This window comes from Phocoena sinus, chromosome 9 (genome assembly GCF_008692025.1).
Source record: "Phocoena sinus isolate mPhoSin1 chromosome 9, mPhoSin1.pri, whole genome shotgun sequence".
Lineage (NCBI taxonomy): Eukaryota > Metazoa > Chordata > Mammalia > Artiodactyla > Phocoenidae > Phocoena > Phocoena sinus.
In genome coordinates, this window is record NC_045771.1 from 64568725 (window position 1) to 64591803 (window position 23079).

Below are 23079 nucleotides of genomic sequence, written 5' to 3' on the forward strand. Positions count from 1 at the left end.
CTACATGTATAATTATTTTTAGAAGCCATGACTCTGAATATAACTGGATAAGCAGAGTGCAAAACACAGTCTTGTTGCTCAACGTGTCTCAGTTCTTTAAGCATGTGAAGTAGGCAGCAGTTTCCAGTGTTGCTACACGCAGTTGGATTTCATTCTGCTTCTTCACTCTACAAACTCTCATTGAATATGTACTATATTCTAAACACTGTATAACATTTGAAGGGTGCACTGTTGAAGAACTGGAGTTGCTCCTGCTCATGTAAGCTGAAAGTCTTGTAGTCTTACAAACTGTGATAGTGAAATGGAGGAAAAACACAGGATAATTTGAGAGAGTAGGACCAGGGGTCCTGGTTTAAACTGGAGTGGCAGAGAAGACACCCATGATGAGGTAGGACTTGTGGGGATCAAACAAGACAGCTGATGCAAATGAACAATCCCCAAATAGTGGATAACTATGATTACATAGCATCAAGCAACCATTTTCTGTAGTTGGGAAGGTATGAAAAAGTAGGGAGTTCATATGGTGGGCAGGATGAGAGAGCATGTGTGATAGTGCTAACACAAAATGTCGAGAGGCTCAAAATGGGCCTCCCAACATTACACAACTGTAGGCTACACACAGGGGTTTAAAATGTCTTTCCCCCCCACCACACATGGTGACTACCACTCCACAAAAATACCAAGGTCTTTGCTTTTCTACCACCTTTTAGGCATGATTTACTTTGAGAACAAGGTCCAAAATCAGGAGGCCCTAAATCCAACCAGAACTTTCACCATGGTGAATTATAGTATCATTGACATGTTTGTCCAACATGCATGAGGAAAGGATTAAAGGCTAAACGGAGTCACTGAGAGGGAGGTTAAAATGTCCCTCCCCCACTCCTACCACATTATTAACAGTCTCAAGTCCTCCTTTTCTGGATAGTGTCTCAGATTATTATAAGATGCAGGACAAACTGGAAGAACATTGGAGAAGGTGCACACTGGGAAATTTTAACTAACATGAGTTTCAGAAAAAGGTTGCTCATTGGAAGGAAGGTCAGTGGACAGAATGAACGCCGTCCGTTCTTAAGTTTCTTCCTACAGACTCATATTTGTCACCTTTTCATTGCTCTGGAACCTCAGTGCACTAAATTCATGAGTAAAGGATGACTGAAGGGCCTATTAGACAACTGCTAACAAACCCGCCACATCATTTTGATTTTTAGCCAAATTTAAGAAACACTATTATTATAGAGAAAGCTAGCCAAGTTTATACAACCCTGGACTAACAAGGTAAAGCATGTCTTTCAAAGCACAGAAAATCTGTTTCATTTTTATTCAATGTCTATTTCATAATTTGGTTAAAAATTGTTAAGAAAATTTGAACTTCAAATATTAAATTCTGAAACTGATATATTGCTAAATATATTATAGGGATTCAATTTCAACTTATTATTTCATCTAGATATTTACTCTTGTGTTAGAATGGTTTCCACAAACACACTATAAATTTTTTAAAGATAAGTAGCTGCATTCTTTTCAATGCCTGACAATAGTACCTCCAATAACATATGCATATAAAATGCTTGTTAAATAAATACATGGTAAGCCAAATTTAATTACAAAACCAGTTGCTGTCAATTGCATTGTCTCACACATGTTAAAAGTTCCTTGGGCTGGGACTTCCCTGGTGGCACAGTGGTTAAGAATCCACCTGCCAATGCAGGGGACATGGGTTTGAGCCCAGGTCCTGGAAGATCCCACATGCCACAGAGCAACTAAGCCCATGTGCCACAACTACTGAGCCTCTGCTCTAGAGCCCGTGAGGCACAACTACTGAGCCCATGTGCCACAACTACTGAAGCCTGCGTGCCTAGAGCCAGTGCTCCAAAACAAGAGAAGCCGCTGCAATGAGACGCCCACTCACCACAACTACAGAAAGCCCACGTGCAGCAACGAAGACCCAACACAGCCAAAAATAAATAAATAACTTTATAAAAAATAAAAAAGTTCCTTGGGCTTCCTGAGAAACCAGTAACCATATTTTTAGTTTCATTTTCACAAAATTTACTCTTCTGGCTGTCAAAGTTCGAACAATGAATAGCCTACCTTCTTCGAATGTATTCTGGAAAAACTCTTTACCATTTCTCTTCCTTGCTTCTCTGGGACTTCTCATTTTGTTTTACTTTTTTGTCCTTAGTGAAGCATCAACGAACAAAGGACAAAATAAGGGCAACGAAACAATTGTGTGATGCCTTTTATTTCACAGCTCTGCTCATCTGCTGCACAAATAGCAGAGCCCATGGTTAATCACCACACACTCCTGGTTCCCAGGGCACTCATGGAGCTTTCCATATGGTCTGTTCAAAATGGGGACTCATACATATATCAAATACAAATTATGCAAAGAAATGTGATCATATAGTGGAACCAAGTCGCAAGAGAAAAATACCTGTTCAACAAAACAGAAACCTACTTTAAAAACTCTCCACGTTTCTCTGTTCCCAAGGCAAAGCAATAATGAGTACACTATATAAATCTTCATCCTAACATTAACTAGGATAATCTCTCAGACATACTCAACTGGAAGCTTTCATTTTCACTCATCCAAGCAAAAGAAAAAAAGTTTAATTGATTACCTCCATTTTCTTCTTCTTTAATGCTTTAGGCTTTTCAGATCTTGCTGCTTACTCTGGGCGACTTAGTCCCTCTATGGTAAAGTTTTTAAGTGTTTTTTTCCCCAAATTTATCTTTAGGCTTTAATCTGCCCCTTTTCTTAGTGGCTTAAATAGACAATTTTTAGCCTGAGGTTGGGTAACCACATAGTTTATGGTTCAAACTAGGGCACTTTTGAAAGTGAAAAAAAGCACAAAGCAAAAAGGATAGTGTAGCAGCAAATGAAACGAGATTGTGCTGGGAAAACTGGGAGGTACAGTCACCTAACCTTAGGGTTTGCTTTTTGGTCAACAGAAAGTTTCTCCCACAATTTTTAAGGTTCATCGGAAGAGTCACTTACATAACCAGAAACTGTTTGACTGTAAGTTGGATCCTATTTCCTACGTATATCACTTTTCTAATGGCAGTCAACTGAGAAAGGCAGTTACAAAAATACTGAAGTTTTCATGAGACACTTTCAGTAACAAGAAGGCATGGAGAATAAAAGAAGAAAAATAGTTTTTTAGTGCAACTATGTGCTAGGTACCAAATCTATGGAGAGAGAGGGAAAGTGAGAGATTAATTGCATCTTCTTATCAATCCTATAATTTAGATATTAGTATTCCTATTTTAAGAAATGAGCAGCCCATACATAGACGGTGTGAATTACTACAAAATAATGCGTGAATTACTGCAAAATTTTGGAAAAATAATCTGACAATACCTATTGAAAGTTTTAAAGTGCCTACTTAGCAATGTATCTTGTAAAAAAGGAAAGCACCTACACATAATGATGTATGTACAAAGAAGTTTATTACAGTATCGCTTTTAGTGGCAGTAAAAATGAACCAATTAGAAATCACATCAATAAAAGCATACCACAGAATAATGTGTGCAGTATGATCTTGTTTTTGTAAAAAAAAACAAGTCAGAAGTAAAAGATCATGGGTTTTGTGAAAAAAAAAATGTACAAATGTATATATGATTTATTTTGTTTACTCAAAAAAGATATTTTGAGCTCTCAACATGTGTTAGGACGTGTTCTACGTGCTACGTTGATGTATACTTGTAGTAGCAGAGAAGATTATTGAGGATTTGAATCAAAATATTTATGACATCCGAATAACAGGACTGACAAGGGAGAAGTCAGAATAATAACTCTTCATTCACCTCAATGTTTTTTCTGACAGGATATAACAAATATTATTAGTTTTGGAACTTTTAAGAAACTGATGCATCTCATATATGCAGAAACAAAAGCTCCTTGCTCTTAAGTAACTAAATGAATTGACCCTCCCGGATACAACTAGAAAGTGGTCAACTTGAGTTCAGATCCCTGGCTAACTCCTGGGGCCCACAGGAGGAGCTGTTGCATTACAATCAATGTAATGCTTAGAGATTTAGCAGTTCGTTCAAGATAAAACAACCTAGAAGGAAACGGAAAGAGATACGAAGTAAAGTTAAAATAAAAGCTAATTTTTGTTCACATACAAGTTTGAGATGCTTCCTTCATTTTACCAACTTTGGTCCTAATTTCTGTAATTTCATACACTACCTAAAAGATTTTCTACAACAGAGGTTAATAACTTAATAGCTGTGCAAAGGGTAAATAAGCACAGTTCTCTAAGAACTGTAAAATCAATGTGAGCTCTGGAAGAGAGATGCTTTTTTTTTTTTTTTCTTCTCTTTTGCGGTACGCAGGCCTCTCACTGTTGTGGCCTCTCCCGCTGCGGAGCACAGGCTCCGGACGCGCAAGCTCAGCAGCCATGGTCACGGGCCCAGCCGCTCCACGGCACGTGGGATCTTTCCGGACTGGGGCACAAACCCGTGTCCCCTGCATCGGCAGGCGGACTCTCAACCACTGCGCCACCAGGGAAGCCCGAGAGATGCTTCTTAAGTGAACGGGAACAATTAAGATAAAAAAGTTAAAGGCAGACATATATTCCCTCTAAGTCCAGCTTTAATATTGGGTACTGTGTCAACCACATAATTAGCATGGATTCAATAACTGCAGTCTCTTTCTACATGTATCAAAATTATACCAAGAAACTCCAGAAAGCGTGGCAGACAGAGAGCTCAACAAAATATACAGCAGGTGCTGCTTGAGTCGAAGTCACAAAGAACAGGGCTGAGGGAGAAGGAGCACAGAGAACTGGAGGAAACCATGAACTCGATCCAGGAATAGAATCAAAATGTAGCTGAAACGCAGGCAAACGAGAACTGGGATCTGAAAGTCTGGAGCCAAGGCGATTGGACCCATAGCTCAGCAGCCCCATGGTCTCCTGCCTGTGCTCCTCTCTGAGGTTGCACCTGTGCCATCCTCATCCTGCCAGCAGTCCACTCAGCCAACCGACCTCCTGCCCAGCCTAAGAAGGCTGCCGACCTCAGCTCCTTAACATGGCCCTCAGCTCCAGTAAAGTACACTGATTAATAATGGTCCCTTAGTTCAGATTTTTATGGGGAAAAAAAAGCATTCTGGTGGGATATCCCAGCTGGCTTAATAAAAGCCTATTGTACCACAGTGCGTTACAATCCCTGGTCAGCCTGTGGAATGGCTGTCCGAGGAATAACAGCTCAGTCCTGAGTTCATGAGGACCACACCCACTCAGTGAGCACTATGGGTACAGAAAGACCTAAAGAGAGGTATGTCTTTTACATCTCAAAATTTTATTTCTGAGTCAGTCATTTGGAATTTGTAAAACTTTTTCTCACAGGAAAAAAAAAATCACAAGAAAGAGAAATAATCTTTAAAGCAAACAAAAATATCAGTTGTCTACTGTGAGTTAAACACAGTGATAGGAACTTTACATTCATTTTCTACTTCCATTTTATTTCATTCATACACCAACTCTATGCAAGTTATTGTTCATGAGGTAGTTTATACATTACGATTGGGCTCCAAAGATAACTATCAATATCTTATTAAAATCAAAATATGTATTAACCACATCCCAAATAGGATGAATGGTAACCATCATCCAAATCATTGTTTCTGTAGAAAAATATATCTCAAGTTCCAGCCTGAGCTGTTAACAGCACATTTTCCCCCAGTGAGAGCAAGAACTCCATCTCCTTCCTCTCCTACTATGTTCTGTTCAATAGTGAGGCACATCAACTCTGGACCATAAGTAATCTAGTGCCCACTGCCTGAGAGAGAGGCTCTGGGGTGAGACACGGACATGAGAAGCAGTTGGCAAAGGTGAATATGTGTTTTACAGTTTTTTTTATAAAAAAGCATTGTGGGGGCTTCCCTGGTGGCGCAGTGGTTGAGAGTCCGCCTGCCGACGCAGGGAACACGGGTTCGTGTCCCGGTCCGGGAAGATCCCACATGCCGCGGAGCGGCTGGGCCCGTGAGCCACGGCCCCTGAGCCTGCGCGTCCGGAGCCTTGCTCCGCAACGGGAGAGGCCACAACAGTGAGAGGCCCGCGTACTGCAAAAAAAAAAAGAAGCATTGTGAGGGCTGAGGAAGAGGATGAGGCAGTAAGAAATAAAGTTGGAATGAAGTTTGCATGTTTTCCCCCCTAAAGTTCCTGCTTCTTTTCCTATACATTACTACTTCCAATGTTAGTATTAAGAAATGGTAAAGTATGAAGATGGGGGACAGCAGTAAGACGCCGACCTCTTTGCTATAGCTCTAAAAGTGCTCAACCTACGAATAAAACAGAAAGGGACAGCGGTGAGAGAAAGAGAGAATTTTGCTGACCCTCTCTCAGAAACCCATTTGTAAATGCAAGGACATTCATAAGTCAGGCATACGCAAGTCAGGGACTGTGGGTAATTGGATCATATAATATGACATTCATCCCTGACTTTTTTCCCTTCACCTAGTCTCCTGGTTTTATATCCTACCTGGATGTAAGATGATACGGTTGTACACGAGTGACCTGAGTTAAAAAATAGACGCATAAAATTCTCTCAAGCTAGATACTCAGCAATCTAAACTGTGAGGCACTGTTTAGCCAGAGACAATTTCATAGAGAAGAGAAATGAGGCACTGTATTACACAAATGGAAAACAGCCTTTATTCCCTTATTAAATTTTCAAGGAGTTGCAGGGAGATTTAACCACAAAGCTCACATTATTTAGAGGATTTAATTATTGTTTGTTTCTTTCTTTCATTTTGTCTCCAAATAAAAGCATATTTCATTATATGGAGAGGTTTAATGCTTTTCAAAAGGTTCAGAAGAAAAAAAAAAACTTCACAAAAGCAAAACCATACTCCTTATTATCTACACAAGTTAAGAAAAGCCATTCTTGCTCTAGGATTGGACATGAAAAGAGGGGGAAAAAAATGTTCAGGTGGCATCTCTTCAGCTTACTCTTTGGTAGCTATGCCTTTCTAAATTTTGGAATTTGGGTCTCCCACGGCATGGTCTTACAGAGGGAGGATACTATAAGCCTTAAGAAAGTGATTTCTAAATGCAAGGTGCCCAGAATCACTTAGGGAGAATGTAGAAAGTACAGATTCTCTGGGTCCCAATCCAGACACTCTGGAAGCCAACCTCCCAAACTTGAATAAGGTCAAGACCTTGAATAAGTTCTCTCTGTGAATCACTTACACCCTAGACACTTTTCCCAAAAAAATACATATTTGAAAACCATTCATTGACTTAGAGATTTCTTTTTTCTTCTCAAAGTGTGATCCTTGTACTATCTTCAAGCAGAATCACTTAGCATGTCTGTTAAAAATGCAGATTTCCAGACTGAATCAGATTCTCTGTGGGGTGCGATCCAGGAATCTTTTAATAAGAACATTTCAAAGTAGATTAGTTTTCTATTGCTGAATAAAACTTAGTGGTTTATTAGCTCACAGTTCTTTAGATCAGAAGTCTCGTGTGGCTCAGCTACTTTCTCTGCTTAGTGTCTCTCAAGGTTTCAGCCAGCCTGGGAAGCTCTGGTGAAGAATCCCCCTCCAAATTCATTTAGGCTGTTGGCAGAATCCAGTTCCTACAGATGTAGGAAGGAGGTTCCACTTTGCTGTCTGTCAGCTGAAGGCTGTCTCAGCTTCTAGAAGCTGCCGTCACCCCTTCTCAGGTGACTCCTTCTATAGTCAAGCCAGCAACAGCTGTCAAATCCCCCCCCCCTTGTGCTTAGAGTGTCTCTGATTTCCTCTTCTGTCATCAGCCAGGCAGAGCACTCTGTTTTAAGGGCTTATATTAGATCAAACCCACCAAGATCATCCCTATCTTAAGGGCAACAGTGACATTTAATGTAACATAATCATGGGAGTGATATCTCATTATATTCACAGGTTCTGTGGATTAGGGTGAGACATCTTTGGGAAGCCATCCAAAAATTCTGCCTACCGCACTCAGCCGCTCTTATATTCTGGTGTGTTGACTCATTCTCACCAATAGAATAGCAGCAGAAATGGTGTGTGTCTCTTCCAGGCCAGGATTTTTAAAATCAGGTGCTCCTTTTCCAGTACCTCTTCCCCAACCTACCAGATGACTTTGAAGCCATAATGGATGCTGGAGCCACAAATAAGAGTCCTGAGTCCCTGAATCACTGGGTGGAGGAAAGCTGCTCATGGGCTACATAGATCCACAGTGGATTCTTAATGAGCAATAAATGTTGTTTTGTTGGGTCAAACTATTAAAAATTTGGCATTCATTTATGACAGCAAATAGTGTTATCTTATATCTGGTTTCTTCTGTTTCTAAACATAGAGTAAGCAAAATTAATTCAAAATATGCATTTTCTGACTAGAATTGGACAGCTCTCAGTCTGAAGTATAATTCCTTCAAGTAATAGTTCTATGACCTTACAAAAGTTATTTCACCTCTTTGACTGTGATCAAGTATTAACAAACTTCTGAGGCCATAACTAATTAGAATAGAAGGACTAAGACTTCATCTCCCTTTTTGAGCAAAGATCATACTTTATATTAACAGTTAACACCTATTAAATTCAACTAATCAGGCTCTCCATGCACAGATACTTTGACATTAGAAATGCTGACCCAAGCAATTGAAAAAAAGTAATAAGGACCTTAGGCTCCTCATAAGCAAGTCAGTCATGCTATTAGAGATTATGTTCCTATGTTTGGTGCTTTAAAGCATACATTCTATGTACCTGTAGGTATTATATATCTGTTTCAATAAATAAAAACAGATGTTTCATTAAATACCTGGAATGGATAAAAATGTCCATTAGCAAAACACAGAAAGTGCGAATTGCCTCTTCAGTACTATCCCCAAGACACATGAAAAATAGATAATATTCACCTCTTGAACTAGGAAACCAGCAAATACACTTAAAATGACAATTTTGAAATGAAATTTTCATTTCATGTATAGGGAGCATTTTTTTCCCTTTGGCAAATCAACATTTAGTCTGTAAAACACGATGCTCACTCATAATGTCACGCATCTCACTCACAATAATTCTTTCTTATTAACCGCTGGGGTACAATTTATTTTCCTCTCAGGCTATGAAGGTGCGTGCAAGTGCAGCAGACTCTGGCTGGAGCTGATAAGCCAGCACATGGCAGCAGCACTGCTGGCCTGATGAGATCTGTAAGAAGACAATATTCCATTGGCTTGGAAAACTATGCTGTATTTCAAACCTATCAAGAATAATATCTACAAACAATGCCTTGATGCGTTTGCCAACTCTCGCAGAAAGCTCTCTGGTGTTCTTCTGAAAATATAGCTTTATCTTTTTTTCTGTTGTAGTGAAAAAATACAGACCACATTTTTTTTTTAAATATCCTTGCTTTTCTTTACATTTTTTTCACTAAACGTGGTACTCTAAAAGAATATTTTTAAACCTTGGCTTTCAAACAGACATCACTATAGTTCCAGAAGAGAACAGATTACCCATCCTTTGGGTAAGGACCATTTATTTCATAGGAGAATAAAAAAGAAATCAGGAAATGGTCAAAAGACAAGTATGTCACAATCTTACAAACTAAAGTCTCACTATAAGTTTTCCAAAGCTTTTTAAATGAAATACTTATGAGGAAGGCAAACACTCCCCTAAAAATATGCTTTTCCTTCTGCTTAGAATAATTATTTTCTTTTAGTGCCACAGAATTTTCTCAAGAGCATATACAGTATTTTAATCTCGTATGTTTTTGAGATCTTTGTTTCCAACAAAAATTGATGCTCCTAAGAAAAATATTATTTTAAAGACAAACCACTGTAAGGAATCTAAATAGATGACACACTGGATATATTCACTTTATGTATGCATTGAGTAATTTAAAGGAAAATAAGCTACAGAGACAATATTATATTTAGATAATACTTTACAGTTTACAACATACTGACATGTATTTCCCACAACACTGTGAAGTGAATATGGCTAGTACTAGAATTAGATTCAAATGCAAATTGACTGCCAATTTTTTGTTTACTGTATACTCTATCTTTACATACAATACCAGATTTAATCCTCATAACAACCAAATGAGATTTCTTAGAAGGCAATATTCTATTGGCAGAAAACAATCCCTGCTGTACATCAAATCTATTCAAAAATATCTAAAACATGTTCTGATGAATTTTCCAGCTTTCACACACACACACAAACTATCTGCTGCATGTCTAAAACAGTGTGATTTACTTTTTTCAATTTTTAAAAAAGGATAAGGAACTAGAGGTATAGGTAGGATTGATGACTTACCTAAAAGCAGAAGCACAGAGAAGTTGGTGTTTTGAGCACCAACTAAGGATGTGCTGAGTGCTTTACATATATCCATACAATCACACAATCTCAGTTAATATTACCAACTGCTCCATAAGCCTGGTATTATTATACCTCTTTTTTTCCTCTGTGAAGTTTTATTTCTTTAATTTTATTTTCCAAGTGTCATACAGTAAGCATAACTTTTTATTATTAGGTATACAGTCCTATGGACACCGACATATTAGATTCATGTAACCACTACCACAGTCAGATACAGAACAGTTCCATCACCCCAAAAACCTCTTACTGCTACCTATTTATAGTCACACACACACCTCTCATTCCTAACCTCTGCTAATCACTGATCTGTTCTCTATCACTGCAGTTTTGTCTTTTCAAGAATGTCATATAAATGGAATCATATAGTATGTAACCTTTTGAGACTAGCTTCTCTCAGCCTGATGTCTGTGAAATTCATCTAATAAGTTTTGCATGCATCAATAGTTTGTTCCTTTTTATTATATCTATTTTAAATATAAATAAGATATAAATTTGTTCTTCTTAATATGTCTCACAAATATCTGCTAGTTTCATATTCTCCCATGGTTATCCTCTTTTCATCTTTTGTGCATGCCCTTTTAACACCTAGATTTTGTGGCCACATTAACTTGTTTAAATGCTTCCCCTGTTTTTACCTTATTGGGATAAAGTGTGATTGTGCTGTTGGAATACTGCTTTCTAACCTTCTTCCCCTCATCCCTCTTAAATCATCTTTCCTCAAGATTCTCAGAATTTAGATATATAGCAAAACTAGTTAACTAGGCCAGCTTTTATCAAACTCCTTGGAAATGGAATATCAAAAAATTACTGGGGGAATTCCTTGGTGACGCAGTGGTTAAGAATCTGCCTGCCAATGCAGGGGACACGGGTTCGAGCCCTGGTCCGGGAAGATCCCACATGTCGCAGAGCAACTAAGCCCGTGCACCACAACTACTGAGCCTGCGCTCTAGAGCCTATGAGCCACAACTACTGAGCCCATGTGCCACAACTACTGAAGCCCACGCGCCTAGAGCCTGTGCTCCACAACAAGAGAAGCCACCACAAAGAGAAGCTCCCGCACTGCAACGAAGAGTAGCCCCTGCTCACCGCAACTAGAGAAAGCCTGAGCACAGCAATGAAGAGCCAATGCAGCCAAAAATAAATAAATTAAATAAATAAATAAATTTTAAAAAAAATTACTGGGGATGGTATAAACAGAGGGGATCCAGTATTGATAAAGGCACACTGAGCAGGAAAGTCTCGAAACTCAAAGATAATTTGTGCTTATTGTATAAATCTTGCTTATTTAGGGAAATTTTTATTACAATCATGAATACTTTAGATGTGACCAAATTAAACCTTATTCTAATTAGAACCACCTTTAAAACCATGAAATTAGAACTAACTGAAGGGAACTGCCTATTTGTGGCACTATGAAGCTGCCTCCACTTGGCCCTAGAGCTGGGAGCATTGCTTTGCAAGAAGGCAGATCTCAAACATGTTGATTAAATGACCTATTACCTATCTCTCACCGACACTGTCTTTCTTAATGCTCCAGTGGCTCCTTGTGTTTTCATTGTCCTAAAAAAGCAGATTTTAACATAACCAATAGATGTCTGCAAAATCCTAAGGCAACTAGGATAGTGGCACTTTGCGGTAATTTCTCATCCCTTATGGTGCACTGGAAATATCTGTGCAATCATTTGTGTTCTTACCTTTTGCCCATAAACTGAAAGCTGTTTCATAGTAGAGCCAAATTAAAGAATAAAAGAGCTCCAGGAATCAGAAGATTGTCTTACAAGTCCCATCCTTCAGAATGAAAAAGAGGTGAACTTTGAGAACTAAAAAGAAGGTAAGTTATTTGTATTCTTAAACGGTGTCCTTTGTTACAAATGAACCTGTACTATTAAAAATGTCTTACTGATATTTACAGGAAAGAAAAATAATCCACAAGCTATTATTACTCCATGTTCTACCCAAAATATATCTTCTGAATCTATGTAGTTTTAAGCTGTTTCTCTTGAGCTTGCTCTGATGCCACCCATGATACATTTCCAGCATCCCTTGTGCTGACCTCTATACCAGAGTCACAAGCAAGGCTTCCCACATTGCTGTCGAAAGCCACATTGATATGTATGAGTAGATGGTCAGAGACAACATTATCACCAGGGCAAAGTGCTTCCCACAGGAAAACTGTCATTAGATACAGTTTGGAATCACCAGAGGCCCTCCAAGGGAAGCAGTGGGTTGAGGGGGCACAAGTCGAAGTACCCAAAAGGATGCACATTAGTTTCAAGTTGGGTTTCTCTTGATTAAAATATCAGGCCAGAATGTGAAAGAAGCAGAGCTATCCTGAAGTACTTATCTAATGCTCACCACACTACCTATTCTGTGATTACCTGTTAATAAGATATTATACATGTTAGCTATCATCTCCTATTATGGTTTTCTTGCTCCCTAGATGGATTTAGCATAAATCATGATGCTTTAGATTAGATTTCAACTCCAAAGTTGCAACATACTGAAATATCTCAATTAGTTGTGAAGGATGCCACAATAATTCATTGCACATTAGAATTTCAAGGTTTGGGCTTCCCTGGTGGCACAGTGGTTGAGAGTCTGCCTGCCGATGCAGGGGACACAGGTTCGTGCCCCGGTCCAGGAAGATCCCACATGCTGTGGAGTGGCTAGGTGCGTGAGCCACGGCTGCTGAGCCTGCGTGTCTGGAGCCTGTGCTCCACAACGGGAGAGACCACAGCAGTGAGAGGCCCATGTACCACAATAAATAAATAAATAAATACTTTAAAAAAAAAAAAAAAAAAAGAATTTCAAGGTTTGGGAAATGATCCATTTGAAAAATTAGATCACATTTAAGGTTATTCATATAATAACATCATTTTCACACCTACTAGGTTGTATGCTTCAGGTGGCTAATTCCATCCCTTTTCTTCCATCAAGAAAGTACCTCAGATATGGTAGGCTCTCATCAAATAGTTGTTAAATGAATAAATCCCTTTTGTAACCCAATATACTTTCCTGAGTTGTAGAGAGAGTGACAAAATAACCAGCTTGCCAGGAATTACTTATAACCCATGGAAGTTTCACATGCCCGTGAGAGTATGTCGCCTATGTGAACATTATCTATAAGAAGCACTGCAACACCACAAAAGACAGGGTTATTATTCTACAGCTAAAACATTATTTCTCTTTTTCTTTTTACGTCAAAAAGAATGCTAAGCCAGTGTTTGATATGGATGGAAATCGTTATTAATAATTATACTAGCAACAATTACTATAAAATACTCTGTTATGATCATAATGTTCCATATGAAATACAGTTCATTGGCAACACCTCATTTAATCCTCACAACCTTATAACAGAGGAGTGATTTTCTTTATTTAGATAAACCAACTGGTCACACTAGTAGCAAGTGGCAGAGTGGTATTCAAAACACTATCAGCCTGATGCCGAAGTCCATGCTCTTTTCGCCTTAACATGCTGCCTTTATTGAACAAGGTAAAAGAAAATCATAAATGCTGAAAAATTATTAGCTACTTCTTAATTGTAAATTTGTTTCCAAAATCTAAAAATCCATTAGCAATACATCAAAAAAGAATTCTGGGCTTCCGGGAAGATGGCGGAAGAGTAAGACGCGGAGATCACCTTCCTCCCCACAGATACACCATAAATACATCTACAAGTGGAACAACTACTACAGAACACCTACTGCACGCTGGCAGAAGATCTCAGACCTCCCAAAAGGCAAGAAACCCCCCACATACCTGGGTAGGGCAAACGAAAAAAGAAAAAACAGAGACAAAAGCATAGGGAAGGGACCCGCACCAGTGGGAGGAAGCTGTGAAGGAGGAAACGTTTCCACACACTAGGAAATCCCCTTCGCGGGGGGAGAGTGCGGGTGGCAGAGAGGGAAAGCTTCGGTGCCCCGGAGGAGAGCGCAGCAACAGGGGTGCGGAGGGCAAAGCGGAGAGATTCCCGCACAGAGGATCGGTGCCGACCGGCACTCACCAGCCTGAGAGGCTTGTCTGCTCACCCGCCTGGGCAGGCAGGGCTAGGAGTTGAGGCTTGGGCTTCGGTCGGAGTGCAGGGAGAAGACTGGGGTTGGCGGCGTGAACACAGCCTGCAGGGGGTTAGTGCGCCACGGCTAGCCGGGACGGAGTCCGGGTAAAAGTCTGGACCTGCCGAAGAGGCAAGAGACTTTTTCTTCCCTCTTTGTTTCCTGGTGCGCCAGGAAAGAGGATTAAGAGCGCTGCTTAAAGGAGCTCCAGAGACGGGCGCGAGCCGCGGCTAAAAGCGCGGACCCCAGAGACGGGCATGAGACGCTAAGACTGCTGCCGCCACCACCAAGAAGCCTGTGTGCGAGCACAGGTTACTATCCACACCCCGCTTCTGGGGTGCCTGTGCAGCCCGCCACTGACAGGGTCCCGGGATCCAGGGACAACTCACCCGGTAGAACGCACGGCGCGCCTCAGGCTGGTGCAACGTCACACCGGCCTTTACCACCGCAGGCTCGCCCCGCACTCTGTGCCCCTCCCTCCCCCTGGCCTGAGTGAGCCAGAGCCCCCGAAGAAGCGGCTCCTTTAACCCCATCCTGTCTGAGCGAAGAACAGATGCCCTCCGGCGACCTACACGCAGAGGCGGGGCCAAATCCAAAGCTGAGCCCCTGGGAGCTGTGAGAACAAAGAAGAGAAAGGGAAATCTCTCCCAGCAGCCTCAGAAGCAGCGGATTAAATCTCCACAATCAACTTGATGTACCCTGCATCTGTGGAATACATGAATAGACAACGAATCATCCCAAATTAAGGAGGTGGACTTTGAGAGCAAGATTTATGATTTGTTCCCCCTTTCCTCTTTTTTTGAGTGTCCGTGTGGACAAAAGGCTCTTAGTGCTGCAGCCAGGAGTCAGTGCTGTGACTCTGAGGTGGGAGAGCCAACTTCAGGACACTGGTCCACAAGAGACCTCCCAGCTCCACATAATATCAAACGGCGAAAATATCCCACAGATCTCCATCTCAACACAAGCACCCCGCTTCACTCAACGAACAGCAAGCTACAGTGCTGGACATCCTATGCCAAAAAACTAGCAAGACAGGAACACAACCCCACCCATTAGCAGAGAGGATGCCTAAAATCATAATAAGGCCACAGACACCCCAAAACACACCACCAGACGTGGACCTGCCCACTAGAAAGACAAGATCCAGCCTCATCCACCAGAACACAGGCACTAGTCCCCTCCACCAGGAAGCCAGACTCATCTAGAAAAAAAGGGAGAAGAGTCAAACCAACAGAATTAGAAATGAAAAAAGAGAAGTAACAACTGACACTGCAGAAATACAAAAGATCATGAGAGATTACTACAAGCAGCTCTATGCCAATAAAATGGACAACCTGGAAGAAATGCACAAATTCTTAGAAATGCACAACCTGCCAAGACTGAATCAGGAAGAAATAGAAAATATGAACAGACCAATCACAAGCACTGAAATTGAAAGTGTCATTAAAAATCTTCCAACAAACAAAAGCCCAGGACCAGATGGCTTCACAGGCGAATTCTATCAAACATTTAGAGAAGAGCTAACAGCTATCCTTCTCAAACTCTTCCAAAATAGAGCAGAGGGAGGAACACTCCCAAACTCATTCTATGAGGCCACCATCACCCTGATACCAAAACCAGACAAAGATGTCACAAAGAAAGAAAACTACAGGCCAATATCACTGATGAACATAGATGCAAAAATTCCTCAACAAAATACTAGCAAACAGAATCCAAGAGCACATTAAAAAGATCATACACCATGATCAAGTGGGGTTTATTCCAGGAATGCAAGGATTCTTCAGTATACACAAATCAATCAATGTGATACACCATATTAACAAATTGAAGGAGAAAAACCATATGATCATCTCAATAGATGCAGAGAAAGCTTTCGACAAAATTCAACATCCATTTATGATAAAAACCCTCCAGAAAGTAGCCATAGAGGGAACTTTCCTCAACATAATAAAGGTCATATATGACAAACCCACAGCCAACACCATCCTAAATGGTGAAAAACTGAGAGCATTTCCACTAAGATCAGGAACAAGACAAGGTTGCCCACTCTCACCACTCTTATTCAACATAGTTTTGGAAGTATTAGCCACAGCAATCAGAGAAGAAAAGGAAATAAAAGGAATCCAAATCGGAAAAGTAAAGCTATCACTGTTTGCAGATGACATGATACTATACACAGAGAATCCTAAAGATGCTACCAGAAGACTACTAGAGCTAATCAATGAATTTGGTAAAGTAGCAGGATACAAAATTAATGCACAGAAATCTCTGGCATTCCTATACACTGATGATGAAAAATCTGAAAGTGAAATCAAGAAAACACTCCCATTTACCATGGCAACAAAAAGAATAAAATATCTAGGAATAAACCTACCTAAGGAGACAAAAGATCTGTATGCAGAAAATTAAAAGACAATGATGAAAGAAATTAAAGATGATACAGATAGATGGAGAGATATACCATGTGCTTGGATTGGAAGAATCAACATTGTGAAAATGACTCTACTACCCAAAGCAATCTGCAGATTCAATGCAATCCCTATCAAACTACCACTGGCATTTTTCACAGAACTAGAACAAAAAATTTCACAATTTGTGTGGAAACACAAAAGACCCCGGATAGCCAAAGGAATCTTGAGAACAAAAAACGGAGCTGGAGGAATCAGGCTCCCTGACTTCAGACTATACTACAAAGCTACAGTAATCAAGACAGTATGGTACTGGCACAAAAACAGAAAGATAGATCAATGGAACAGGATAGAAAGCCCAGAGATAAACCCACACACATATGGTCACTTTATCTTTGATAAAGGAGGCAGGAATGTACAGTGGAGAAAGGACAGCCTCTTCAATAAGTGGTGCTGGGAAAACTGGACAGGTACATGTAAAAGTATGAGTTTAGATCACTCCCTAACACCATACACAAAAATAAGCTCAAAATGGATTAAAGACCTAAATGTAAGGCCAGAAATATAGGCAGGACACTCTATGACATAAATCACAGCAAGATCCTTTTTGACCCACCTCCTAGAGAAATGGAAATAAAAACAAAAATAAACAAGTGGGACCTAATGAAACTTCAAAGCTTTTGCACAGCAAAGGAAATCATAAACAAGACCAAAAGACAGCCCTCAGAATGGGAGAAAATATTTGAAAATGAAGCAACTGACAAAGGATTAATCTCCAAAATTTATAAGCAGTTCATGCAGCTCAATAACAAAAAAACGACCCAATCCAAAAATGGGCAGAAGAGCTAAATAGACATTTCTCCAAAGAAGATATACAGACGGCCAACAAACACATGAAAGAATGCTCAACATCATTAATCATTAGAGAAATGAAAATCAAAACTACAATGAGCTATCACCTCACACCAGTCAGAATGGCCATCATCAAAAAATCTAGAAACAATAAATGCTGGAGAGGGTGTGGAGAAAAGGGAACACTCTTGCACTGTTGGTGCAAATGTAAATAGATACAGCCACTGTGGAGAACAGTATGGAGGTTCCCTAAAAAACTAAAAATAGAACTACCATACAACCCAGCAATCCCACTACTGGGCATATACCCTGAGAAAACCATAATTCAAAAAGAGTCATGTACCAAAATGTTCACTGCAGCTCTATTTACAATAGCCCGGAGATGGAAACAACCTAAGTGTCCATCATCGGATGAATGGATAAAGAAGATGTGGCACAGATATACAATGGCATATTACTCAGCCATAAAAAGAAATGAAATTGAGCTATTTGTAATGAGGTGGATAGACCTAGAGTCTGTCATACAGAGTGAAGTAAGTCAGAAAGAGAAAGACAAATACCATAGGCTAACACACATATATGGAATTTAAGGAAAAAAAAATGTCATGAAGAACCTAGGGGTAAGACGGGAATAAAGACACAGACCTACTAGAGAATGGACTTGAGGATATGGGGAGGGGGAAGGGTAAGCTGTGACAAAGCGAGAGCGAGGCATGGACGTATATACATTACCAAATGTAAGGTAGATAGCTAGTGGGAAGCAGCCGCATAGCACAGGGAGATCAGCTTGGTGCTTTGTGACCACCTGGAGGGGTGGGATAGGGAGGGTAGCAGGGAGGGAGACACAAGAGGGAAGAGATATGGGAACATATGCATATGTATAACTGATTCACTTTGTTATAAAGCGGAAATTAACACACCATTGTAAAGCAATTATACTCCAATAAAGATGTAAAAAAAAAAAAGAATTCTGGTGTGTACAAGGCTCATATGTCACTATATTGTATGCCAGACCATACTGTCAATAAAACAATATGTAAGAGGACCATTTATATTTAAGGCAAGAAAACTTCCTGAAAAAAATTACTTTAAGCTGTGCTTTTTATTCCCAAAAGAGAGACTTTTTGCTTTAATTTTCAAAGTAGGCCTAAATGTAAGCATCATTTTGCCAACATATCCACATGAAAAGATTGCTCCTTGGGTGCAAAAAGAAGTTATGCTATATTCTTCTTTGGTTCCTATGCTAATTTTGGCCTTTCACATAAAAGGCTTTCTTGAACTGTTGTACCAAATGTGTGATAATTTAGTGATATAACCTGTGGTCCATAGAATACTCACCCAAAGTTACCAAAATAATTTCATTGAAGAGAATTTGGATTCAGGCCCTTCATAAATAAAGAAAGAACATGTTCTTTTTTTTTTTTTTTTTTTTTTTTTTTTTTGCAGTACTCAGGCCTCTCACTGTTGTGGCTTCTCCCGTTGCGGAGCACAGACTCCGGACGCACAGGATATGGCTCACGGGCCGAGCCGCTCTGCGGCATGTGGGGTCTTCCCGGACCGGGGCACGAACCCATATCCCCTGCATCGGCAGGCGGACTCTCAATCACTGCGCCACCAGGGAAGCCCAACATGTTCTTTTAAATGGGAAAACAGAGCCAAACAAAAAGCAGCCAGTGTCTAATTTTACAATTTAGTAAAGGTTAGTGCATCTTTTCACTGCATACTTCAATACCGCATAAAGCTTTCTAACTACGGATATCCCCAGTAGAGAATTAATCCAGAGAATAGTATCCTTACCCCTCCTTTCTCTTTTGCTTTAGCCTGTATGCTTTTATGACCACCTATCAATTCAATATGAATAATCCACAGATCTACATCTGAATGTTTTAGAAATCTTGAACAGCTCCATGTGATCCCGGCAGAACTTCAAACAATAGTGAACAATAGTGTCTAAAGTGAGCTCATCCTTTTCCCTTCTAAACCTATTTCTCCTCTTGTGGTCCCATTTGTTGTTGTTGTTGTTTTGTTTTTTGTTTGTTTTTTGTTTGTTTGTTTACTGCACCATCAGTTACCCAGGTTCACACCTTTGGATTTTGGATCACTTTGACTTTTTTTTATCCTTTACTCGTCACAAGCAAATATTCTACCGCATTAAACACTAAGGATCTGAATATTTTTACCACTTCCACTGCTGTTACCTAGTCCAAGCCACAGTTCTTTCTCACTTGGGTTATTGAAATGACCTCACAATAGGTTTTCTTGTGTCTTCACTTCCTCCTGTATCAGTTAGGATTAGGTATTTGTGTATATGACAGTTCACCGGAAATAATAGGACCTTAAACAAGACAGGAGTTTATTTTTCTCACATGTGAAATAGTCCAGGTAGAGAGTGTTCAGGATTGGTATGATGTTCTATGATATCAGTAACCCATACTCCTATCATGTTCCTCCACAATGAAGAAGATTTCCCTCACAGTTAAGATGTTCATGAAAGCTTCAGCCATAAGTCCATATCTGATTTAGCATGTAGCCAGGAAGGTTGAAGAGGAAAGTCTCCCTCTTCTAAAAGTCAGTTTCTGAAAGTTACATTTAACATTTCCAATTTCCATCCCTAGGGCTGAATTTGGTTTCATTGCCACACATAACTGCAAGGGGGTTGGGGTCGGGGGCAGCCTGGAAAATGCAGTCTTAATTTTGGGTAACCAAGTGACCAGCTAAATATTAATGGAAGACAGAGAGACTAAACATGGGGGGGGGGGCAAGTAAACAACCTCTGAATAACCCACTAGAGTCATTTAGCCATCCAGCAACTAGAGGAATCCTTTTAAAACATAAATTCTCGATCATATCTTCCAAAGCTCTTCAACAGTCCACAAGGCCCTATGTGAAATAAGAAGGCATAAGAGGATCACCCTTAAACATTGCTGGTCTTGAATTTTAAATGAGATGATTCAGAATGGTGTTGTATCCAACATCTTCAGCTACAGAGATGCAGGCACAGAGTAGGCAAACCACTGGCTATGAGAAGGATTCGGGGTTTGCCAGGCAAGTGTGACAAAGTGAAAAGGGAGTGGGAGAGTTGAACGAGTACAAAAGTGAGTGAACTATGGATTCTAATATGGGTAAGGATGGAAGTAAGGATATGAGCAGAGTGAGTATTTAGTCCCACTCCTCCAAGAATCAGATGCAAATAGGATTAAAAGTGTAAAACTCTTATAAGGGAGAATGCCTCTGTAAAAGGAAATAGGAATGGAGGCAGAGAGGGCTAGGAGAACTGCCAGAACATGATGCAATCTATCTGACAAGTGGGATACAAGGTTGGGTGTAAGTATCCTAGACTATCACGCAGTCTAAAGAAAGTTCAGCAAGCCATGAGAGTCCTTGAGACAAAGTTGGCAAAGGAGTCCCATGTCTCCCAAGAATGGGTCTGCCTTAAAATGCCCACCAACTCAGACACTGGTCTCGGTGCAAATGCAGCAATGGATTTCAGGTGGTGAATGCAGCTGCTGGGGTCCTGTGTCAATTCAGTCGCTGTAGTAGGAGGTCTGCAAGATGCAGTCTCATGGCCACTATATTGAGAGACATTTTAAAAGTTATATAACCAAAAGACTGTATGTCTCAATGGGTACAAAGTATTTTTGGAGATCATATATTAGAGGGAACAAGCTGGATACACAGGAGGGAGAAGCCTTGAAATTAATATTTAAGATGGAAAGTAGTCAGTGGTAGTAACAAAGTTGAGAGTGTGACCATGAGGATAAGTAGCTGATGTAGGAAGGAGAGAAGACCACAGGAGAAGGAAGAATCAAGAAAACAAGGGTATTAAAAAGATCTTCTGCTTTGGTTATTGAACCCATCAAAATTGTGAATGGGGTAATCTAGAAAGAATGACAGTAATCCAGACACTGAAATCTTCAAAGAGTTAAGAGAAACAACTTGGGGTCTCCAAATGACTGTGCAAGGGTGCAGTGGGTGTTATAATCTGATGATATGAGTTTTAAAGCTGTGGCTCTTTAGGGGCAGAAAGGGTGAAAAATTTGAAAACAACAATGAAGAGCAAGTAGTATATCTATACCATTTCCCAGCCCACTGGTTCAAGGAGTATGGGAAAGGAAGCAGTCACCCATCTAGAATTACAGAGGCAAAATGTTATCTTTAGTATTTGACTTAAGTTATGGCAAAAAAAAGTGAAAGAAATAGACATGATGCTGAGCTCTAAAGATGAGGTATTTTTGCTTATGACAAATGTATTCTAGAGGGCAGAAGAGTTTTAAGAAATGGAGGAAAGGGAGAAATGGAATCCTACTTAGCAGTTGCACAGAGCCATATGAGAATGAGAATCCAAGTAATAAATAATCCAAGTGGGCTTTGGGTTTCTTGTGGTAACTGATATAAACAGGGATACAGGGCTTGATGCAGTTGATATTGTATCTGGCAGATTTCAGTAGTGAAGCCCTCATCTAAACCGTCTAATTCTAATTCTTGGTGAGATTAGACGACCAAAGTGTACATACTCTGCATTCTTGGACTGTATTCTTTAAACCTAACTAAATCACCTTTTTAGATCTTGTATTTGACTTTTTTCTAAAGTTTGTAACAGGAAACAGTAAGAGTCTGGTTTATCTAAACTACAGAGCTGCCGTATTTCTTTCACTTCTCCCCTTCTTTTCATGTGCTTGTCCATTAAGTCCTGATCAAATACTATTTACTTCGTCATATCTTATTGCTCATTTTACTTTAATTAGTACTAAATCTTGAGGCAGACTGGGAATCAAGTCTCGGGCATCAACCGTCCTCTGAGGATCCCATCGATTAGTCCATAACCTTTCCACGCATTATCAGACCTGTTTCCTACCTGGTTATGTTTTGGGACAACTAACAGAGGTAGTTAAAATTCTTTCTACAGCTCCTAATATTCTGGAACTATCAGAAATATTCTAATTGGAATATCAGAATTATTCCAATGCATTGTATCAATCCTTCTCTACTTTCACAGAAAAAGAAATACATGTCTATACTGCATAGACATAGACTTAAGAGAAACAGAATACCCACATATGTTTATACAAATGATATTGTCTCATGATCCCAGAGGGAGTTATACACTATAAGGGTGTGAGAATCCTTTTCTTGGGGACTGAGAAATTCTTTTATAAATGTGTGCCTTCGATTTGATTCTTTTCAGCTACAACTCACTAGTAGGCTGTTGTAAACAGATTCACCTCAAAAGAAAAATATGGCAAGTTGCCTTCTGCTGTATCCAACAAAAGAGTTGCTAAAAGATAACAATATGCTCTGGGAAGAAGTCGAAAATGCATCTCTAAATTCATATTATAAGCCATACCAAATTGTAACAAACTGTTTGGGGAAGAAGAAAAACATCAAAGAGAAATTATCAGAATAGAACGCTGTCAGATGCTATATCCAGACTAGAA